This window comes from Zea mays, chromosome 3 (genome assembly GCF_902167145.1).
Source record: "Zea mays cultivar B73 chromosome 3, Zm-B73-REFERENCE-NAM-5.0, whole genome shotgun sequence".
In the NCBI taxonomy this organism is placed as follows: Eukaryota; Viridiplantae; Streptophyta; class Magnoliopsida; order Poales; family Poaceae; genus Zea; species Zea mays.
Genome location: NC_050098.1, coordinates 40,453,221 through 40,462,622, shown reverse-complemented (window position 1 = coordinate 40,462,622; position 9,402 = coordinate 40,453,221).

Sequence of the window (9,402 nt, the reverse complement as noted above, 5' to 3'; positions counted from 1 at the left end):
TGGGAGCTAACTCAAATTCACACTAGCAAGGAACCGTTAGAGAGGGGAAAACAAATCAAATAAGAATCAAGGCGAGTGAACACGATGATTTGTTTTACCGAGGTTCGGTTCCAAAGAACCTAGTCCCCGTTGAGGAGGTCACAAATACCGGGTCTACTTCAACCCTTTCCCTCCCTCAAACGGTCACTTAGACCGAGTGAGCCTTTTCCTTAATCTCACGGGTCACTTAGACCCCGCAAGGACAACCACACACTTAGGTGTCTCTTGCTTTGATTACAAGTCTCTTGAGAATAAGAAGGGAAAAGGAAAAGGCCAAACCAAGCGACGAGAGCAACAAAGAACACAAGTGATCCTATCACAAGCCCTAATGCACTAGAGTTGATTTTGGGGCTTTGAGTGGATTGATTGCTTTGATTGTGTCTTGGAGTGTTGGGCTTTTGCTCTTGCAATGAATGAAGAATTCAGAATGCTTGGATGGGAGTGAATGAGGTGGTTGGGGGTATTTATAGCCTCACAACCACTTGTAGCCGTTGGCTGATTTCTGCTGGCGATGGGCGCACCGGACAGTCACTGTGCATTGTCCGGTGCGCGCCACGTCAGCGCAACCGTTAGGGTTCGGAGCAGTTGACCTTTGGAGACGTTTGTCTTCTAGCTGCACTGGAAAGTCTGGTGCCACACTGGACAGTCCGGTGCCCTCTGACTTCTACGCTTCTAACTCTGTCGCGACACTGTTGCGCACTGTTGCTTTTGTAGAGTCGACCATTGGCGCAAGGAGCCGTTGCTCCACTGGCTCACCGGACAGTCCGGTGGCACACCGGACAGTCTGGTGAATTATAGCGGAGCTCGGCTCTATTTTCCCGAGAGTGGCTGGTTTAACTCTGTACGGCCCTGGTGCACCCGACACTATCCGGTGCGCATCGGACATTGTCTAGTGCGCCAAAAACCAGCACACTAGGGTCCTTTTGCTCCAATTAAATTGTGTCCCCTAACTGAACTCTTTTTTGGTTTATGTTGAACCTTATACACCTGTAATACATGAATTCTAGACAAACTAGTTAGTCCATGTGTTTGTGTTGGTCATCAACCACCAAAATTAATTATAGGAAATGGTTAACCCTATTTCCCTTTCATTAAGATAATTCTTGCAATTATTTATCAAGAAAAGATCTATGCTCCAAAAATAAATGCATCAAATAATTAGTTCATCTCTTTTTGTATGAAAAAACTCTCTCTTCTCTAATTGTTTCATACTCAACTCAACTACTTCTAAGAGATGGATTGAGGTGTTACAACATTGATGTGTTTGGTCTTATAATGCAACACTGGATTTTTGGCAACACTAATGTCACTGGTGCTATCACAAAGCAAAGGCACATGCTACAAAACAAAACCAACATCTTTCAAAGTAGCCATTATATAAAGTAACTGAGAGCAACGGCTAGCGACAGCAACATATTCTGCCTCTGTGGTGGATTGGGCTACACTAGACTGTTTGCCAGAAGACTAAGAAATCAAAGAAGACCCCCAAAACTGACAAGTTCTAAAAGTTGATTTGTGATCCAAGAGACAACCCGTAAAATTTGCATCAAAATAACCACACAAAGACAGGACATAAGAAGAGGAATACCACAATGCGAACTCAAGAGTGAAACAAAGGTACCTCAAGATCTGTTTGATAACCTGCTTGTGGGAAGTGCACGGGGAAGCCTAGAACCGAGCGCACAGACACATGATGAAGTGTATGTCAGACTTTGTCACTGTCAAGTACAGGAGGGAACCAATCATGCTCCTGTACTCCTTTTGGTCCACGAGCACACCGTCCTCATCAACATCCAAAGTCGTCTTGGTGGACATGGACATGAAAATAGGCTAGGCTTTGCCCATGTCAAACTTCTTTAGGATATCCTTGAAGTATTTGCCTTGGTGCAGAAATGTTTTGTCTTGGGTCTGCTTGATTTGTAGCCCAAAGAAGAAGGTGAGCACTCCCATCATGCTCATCTCAAATTCCTTATTCATGCTATAAGAAAACTTAGAAACAAGAGCATGAGAAGTACCACCAAAGATGATATCATCCATGTAAATCTAAACCAACAAAGAGTCAATGTCATGCTTGAGAAGAAAAAGAGTTTTGTCAACATAACCTATTTTAAAACCCTTAGCAAGCAAAAAGGTTTTCAAACGCTCATACCAGGCTCTAGGGGCTTGTTTCAAACCATACAAAGCTTTTTCAAGTTTAAAAACATGGTTTGGAAACTTGGGATCCTTGAACACAGAGGATTGATTCACATAAACCTCTTCCTCTATGTACCCATTTAGGAAAACACTTTTAACTTCCATTTGAAAAAGTTTAAACCCCTTTGAAGCAACAAAGGCTAAAAGGATTCTAATGGCTTCTAAATGAGTAACAAGACCAAATGTTTCCTCATAATATATCCCTTCTTGTTGGCAAAAAACTTCGGCTACCAACCTAGCTTTGTTGCAAACTACCATTCCATCTGCACCCTATTTGTTTTTGAAAACCCATTTGGTACCTATGGGGTGGCAGTTTTGAGGAGGTGGTACCAAAACCAAACTTGGTTTCTTTCAAAATTTTCAAGCTCCTCGTGCATGGCATTAACCCAATTAGGATCAGATAAAGCATGTCCAATATCTCGGGTCTCAAAAGAGGCAACAAATGCAGAATGAGCAAAGTGAGAGATATGTCATGACCTAGATCGAGTGACTCGCTCATGAAGTTCACCGATCATATGTTGAGGTGGGGTGACGACGCTAAATGTGTTGTGGTGCATCCCTCAAAGAGGTCACCTCCCCCTCAATAGTAGCATAATCGCCTTTAGGCTTAGCAAGCTCCAGCTCAAGTGGACCCAAAGTAGTGGAAGAAGTGATGTTGGGTCTACCAGCCGAAGTAGTGAATATATGCTCGACTAGGTTAAACAGTGGAGACGACTCAAGATCACTCCAATCAGTGTCATCTTGCTCCTCCTCCACAAAGATGGTCTCACCCATATGTCCATAATCTGTAGGCTCAAAAACAGGGGACGTACAAGGCATAGTATCATCGAAAGTCACCTTACAATTCTCCACAACACAGCTAGCTCCAAGGTTAAGTATGCGATAAGCTCGAGAATATAAAGCATATCCAAGAAAAATCTTGTCCAAAGACCATGACTAAAATTTATCTAAGTTTTCCTGTTTGAGCACAAAGCATTTACAACCAAACACCCTGAAATAACTTCTATTGGGTGGTTGTCCAAATCGCAACTCATAAGAGGTTTTGTTCAAGAATGCTCGAAGAAAAATGCGATTGGACAAATGGCAAACTGTGTTGATCCCTTCGACCAAAACTTTCTAAGATTCTTATGCTCATCGAGCATCGTCCTAGCCATCTCAACAAGGACCTGAGTTTTACGTTCAATAATGCCATTTCGTTGAGGTACATACGGAGAGGAAAACTCATGCTCAAGTCCCAATGAAGCACAAAAGGTCTCAAAATTAGTGTTCTTGAATTATATGCCATTGTCACTGTGAATCACTCTCATGGCATTCTTGAGAAACTCATTTTGCAACCGAATAATCAAATCTCAAGCATGAGAGAAAGACTCATCCTTTGCCTACATGAAAAACACCCAAGAGTAGTGAAAGGGAAATGTGCTTACACATTTCCTATAATCGATTTTGGTGTTTGACGTCCATCACAAACCACGTGGACTAACGAGTTTGCCTAGTTGTCATTTATCTCAGGTGCATAAAGTTCAATATAAACCAACAAAGAAAATAAGTTGGGGACTCAACAAAGTTTGGAGCAAAGACTAGTAAAAGTGCTGTCAATGGCGCACCGGACACTGTCCTGTGTGCACCGGACAGTGTCCGGTGCCTAGGCCAAGCACCTCGCGAACTGGCCACTCTCGGGTTTCTCTGGGAGACGCTTCGCTATAATTCACTGGGCTCTCCGGTGTGCACCGGACATGTCCTGTGAGCCAACGAAGCAACAGTCATCTACGCACAACGGTCGACTGCGATGAACAATAAAAGCGCATAGTGTAGAAGTCAGAAGTCAGAGCTGCAAAGTCAGAAAGCACCGGACTGTCCGGTGTGCCACCGGACTATCTGGTGCCGCAAGAGGACAAAGAATTTCAATGGTCAACCGCTCCAAACGCCAACGGTCTGCTAACGTGGCAGGCACCGGACACTGAACAGTGTCATGTCCGGTGCACCACCGGACTGTCCCATGTGGCATCAACAACAACGGCTAGAATAGTGGTTGAGGCTATAAATACCCCCAACCACCTCCATTCAAGCAATCCAAGTTTTCTGAACTTCACATTCAATACAAGAGCAAAAGCATTCACTCCTAGACACATTCAAAAGATCAAATCCTCTCCAAGCCTCCAAATCAACTCAATTGCTTAGTGACTTGAGAGAGAGTGTTTTGTGTTTCTTTTGTTGCTTGGATTGCTTTCTCCTTCTCATTCTAATTCTTCTAAGTGCTTTGTAAAGCTAGCAAGAGACACCTAAGTGTTTGGTTATCCTTGTGGGGTCTTAGTGACCCAAGTGATTAAGGAGAAGCACTCGACCGGTCTGTGTGACCGATTGAGAGAGGGAAAGGGTTGGAATAGACCCAGCCTTTGTGACCTCCTCAACAGGGATTAGGTTCTTTGGAACTGAACCTCGGTAAACAAATCACTGTGTTCATTTGTGTTGATCTCGACTTGATTTGTTTCGCTTGCTTTCCTCTCCCCAAAAGTTCTCTTGCTCATATTGATTTGAGTTTGCTCCCAAGGTTATCCGCATTTATTGACCAACTCAAAGCTAGGAGAACTATCTTCCACCCTTCGAATTATTTCTAACACTAACCCCAGGCATAGCGCGTGTTCAAAGTTTATAATTTTCAGGTTTCGCCTATTCACCCCTCCTCTAGACGACTTTCAATTGGTATGAGAGCCTGGTGCTTCATAAGAGTCTAACAACTCGAAGTGATGTCGGAAGAACACACCAAGAGGGAGATGGTCACCAGCGAAAAGCCTAAAGGCTCGGGACCGAGCTGCTCATGACCGTGAGCACGACTAGTATACCAGTTTTACACTCTGCAGAGGTTGCGCATCTTTACCCACAAGTCATGTTACCCATCTGCCAAGAGATGGCCAATCCCATACACCTCTACCGAGGACGCGAGGCAGGGTAACACTACGAGGCCTTTATAAAGTTCCACTAGCTTCAGAAATCCCGCTACAGTTTATAGGAAGCTCCAGTGCAGGAATCCCTCGCCTGACCACCATCGCAGCAAAATCAACCCAAGGACCTCCCTACACTGACCACTCCCCTACTGCCCTTGCCCCTTTCGGGTAAGGAAGACATCCACTAGCTTTCCTAGTTAATCAGCCAAGGGCGTCCCATTAAACCCTTGTGGTAGCACTGTTTTCGCGGGTGGTCGCTCCATGTTCCCATTAACATAATGATCTTAACATGAACAAAAATAATAAAAATTTAATAAAAGAGAAATCATGAATAGTGTATCTTCATACCTAAATCCACATAAAGCAATAGCATGTACTACTCAAAAATATTTCAGTGGTAACAAGGTATAAAGATAGCCAAAACTAGGGTGACCAATTGGATCCCATCAAAATTAACCTATGCAGATCATTATAATTAATAAGAACATGGCTGGGAAAAAGTAAGTGAACAAGGGCACAACTTGCCTTCAATGAGCTCCTGCTCAGCTACTTATACTTGCTGAACCTCAGAATCCACAGTGGCTTGCTCGTCTACTCGCATCAACACAATACATACATAGTATAGCAAAAATTAACATTGCACCAAACATGTGAATGAAATACACAATAAAAATCTACACATTAAAATAAGATCCTAGGAACAGGAATCATTAAATTTAGAGTTATAGATTTTAAGTGATGAATTTCCAAAGGTTTAATGTGCTTGAAATAGGATTAAATGAGAAATATTTTTTTATTGTTTTCATGCCAAAACAGAGACTCTAGGTGATAAACATTAATATTATAAAATTATAGAAATTGGAATGGGTTAATTTGGACTAAATATGCATTTTATATGAATTAAGTAAGTTCTAGTCATTATTTTCATATTAAAAATCCATTTTAATTAATATCCCCTGATTTTATAACGTCCTGGACTGGGCCTCGATTTCTGGTAAACACAGGGGCCCCGGTGCTAAAAATACTGAGACACATGGGACAGTCGCCGAGGACGGCGGGTTGGTTTCAAAGTTTGGCAAGGTCTCTTTAGCAAAAAATCCCTGGCCGAAGGGGTATGTTTCGACCAGGGCCGCACGATCCTACACCTACGGCTCGGATTAGATCCGCCCGCCCAACAACCGGTAAGCACTGGCTTCCGTCCGATTGATGATCAACGCACCAGATTTTAAAGAGCTCAACCCAAACACCGGAACGTCCGATCATGATCTAAGGGCACAGATACTCTTGACCAAAGGGGTATGATGGACTTAATCCTAACGATCCATTCGCGAGTCCGCGACCGATGACTTGTCTTCCCCCCCCCCCTGGTGCATCCGACGGCGGCGCATACCAACCACACGGCGGAGCATCGCCGGAGGAACACCCAATCGCGGACCATAGCCCTGATTCCTACCCCCAACTCGAAATCTAGGTAGCGGAGCCTCTAGCAAATCACACAGAGCTATCACTTAAGGGAATCAGATGTGCACGGATCCTGTTCACACTGCAGAGCGGCTCCGCGGTGACAGCTCGCGACAGCGAGCAATCGCTCACCCACAACTGCACTGACCACTACAGACCTGCGGGCCCCGAGTGCAGGTGAGCGTCCGCGGTGGGAACATGGGCTGGCGCGAGGTGGAGTGAGATGGGCCAGAATGGAGGTGCATGGCCCATTTAGTTGGTTTTGTTTTATTCTTTTATTTTCTATTCCTTTTCTTTTTATATATTTTTTCAAATCCAAACATGGATTCAAATTTAAATTCAAACTTTGTGATTCATCAATTATTACATACTATATTTGTGCAATTACAAGAAATAAGTTTTGAGGATATGTATTTAAATATACTATTTATATTTATATTTCCCTTCTCTTTTCTTATTTTCAAATTCTACTTTCAATTTAGGGTTTAACCCAACTTCTAGTAATTATTACCTTATTATTATTATCCTTATTATTTTATGTAATGCACAAACACATAAAACTCCAACAAGATGCACTTTCTTTTATTTTTGTATCATTTGTTTTTTAATTAATCACTCTTAATTATATGTGTGCTCTTTTTATGATGCAAATATGGCACATAAAATAAGGTAATCCAATATAGTATTCACTGTATATGTTTTGGGTATTACAAATCCTACCCCCTTACAAAGAATCTCGTCCTCGAGATTTAGGAAGATCTAGGGAAAAGATGGGGAAAATCTATGCGAAGCTCTTCTTCTCTCTCCCAAGTAGCTTCATCTTCTCCGTGGTGACTCCATTATACTTTGCACATCTTTATCACCTTATTTCTCGTGACACGAGTCAGTGTATCAAAAATCTTGATGGGATACTCAGCATAAGTCAGATCATCTTGAACACTAAGGTCCTCCATTGGTAGCTGCTCCTCAGGTACCCTGAGACATTTCTTCAACTGTGATACATGAAAAACATCATGTACATCCGCCAGATGCTCAGGTAATTCGAGTTGATAGGCCACCTCTCCAACTCGCCTAAAAACTTTGAATGGTCCAATAACGCGAGGGGACAATTTGCCCTTGACTTTAAATCTCCTCATTCCACGAAGTGGTGACATCTTGAGGTACACATGATCACCTTCGTCAAACTCCAGTGGTCTTCTTCTATTATCAGCATAGCTCTTTTGCCTGGTCTGAGCTACCCTCAAGTTCTCCGTGATTATACAGACTTGTTCTTCTGCCTCTTGAATAAGTTCAGGTCCAAAGAACTGTCTTCCTCTAGTCCGATCCAATATATAGAGGAGTCAAGCATTTCCTGCCATATAGAGTCTCAAACGGTAACATCTTCAGACTGGCCTGGTAATTATTATTATATGAGAACTCAGTATAAGGTAGACTCTTGTCACAACTACTACCATGCTGAAGGGAACAAGCTCTCAACATGTCCTCCAATACTTGATTAGTCCTTTCAGTTTGTCCATTAGTCTGACGATTGTAGGCCAAACTAAAATTCAACTTTGTATCCACATTCTCATGAAAACTTTTCCAAAATCTGGAGGTAAACTGTGATCCTCTATCCAAAACGATCTTCTTTGGTACTCCATGTAAACACACAATCCGAGCCATATATAAATCTGCCAGCTGGGAGCCTTTATAAGTAGTCTTGACAGGAATGAAGTGAGCCACTTTAGTCAATCTATCCACAATCACCCATATAGCATCATATCCTTTCTGGGTGCAAGACAATCCAGTAATAAAATCCATACCAATCTCTTCCCACTTCCATTCGGGTATCTTTAATGGGTACAATAGTCCAGCTGGTCTCTGGTGTTCAGCCTTAACTCTTTGACACACATCGCACATAGCCACATGTGCAGCCACATCTCTCTTCAATCCATACCACCAGTATTTCTACTTCAAATCCTGATAAATCTTGGTACTACCAGGATGAATAGAATAATCCGAGTCATGTGCCTCCTTTAAAATAGTCTCACGAAGGCTCTCAATATCAGGAACACATATCCTGTTCTTGAACCACACGGTGTCTTGCTCATCTTCCGTGAATTCTAGACCTCAACCTTCAGTAATCAGATCCTTAATCTCTTGTATTTTAGCATCACCAATTTGTACTTTGCGGATTTCTTGCTCCAAGGTAGATTCCACATCAATAATAACTCCTTCAGTGTGAGCAACTATCCCTAGGTTAAGTCTCATGTAATCCTCAACAATCTCATCGGGTAGCTGGGCAACAATAACTGAATGGACGTGCTCCTTTCAACTCAAGGCATCTGCAACCAAATTTGTCTTGCCCGGGTGATAGTGATTTTCCAAATCGTAATCCTTAATAAGCTCCAACCATCGGCGTTGCCTAGGATTGAGATTCTTCTGAGTGAATATGTACTTCATACTCTTATGATCCGTGTACACTTGGCTCTTGATTCCCATGATATAATGCCTCCATATCTTAAGCGCATGCACTACGTCTGCCAGTTCTAATTCATGAGTGGGGTAGTTCAACTCTTGTTTCCGCAACTGATGAGACGCGTAGGCAATCATGTGTCCTTCTCACATAAGTACACATCCCAAGCCTTGGCCGCAGGCATCACAATAAATGTCAAATCCTTTCTGTAGATCTGGCATAACCAACACTGGTGGCGACATCAATCTCTTCTTCAATTGATCAAAGCTGCCTTAGCACTTCTCATCCCACTTGAACTCTCTTCCCTTCTCC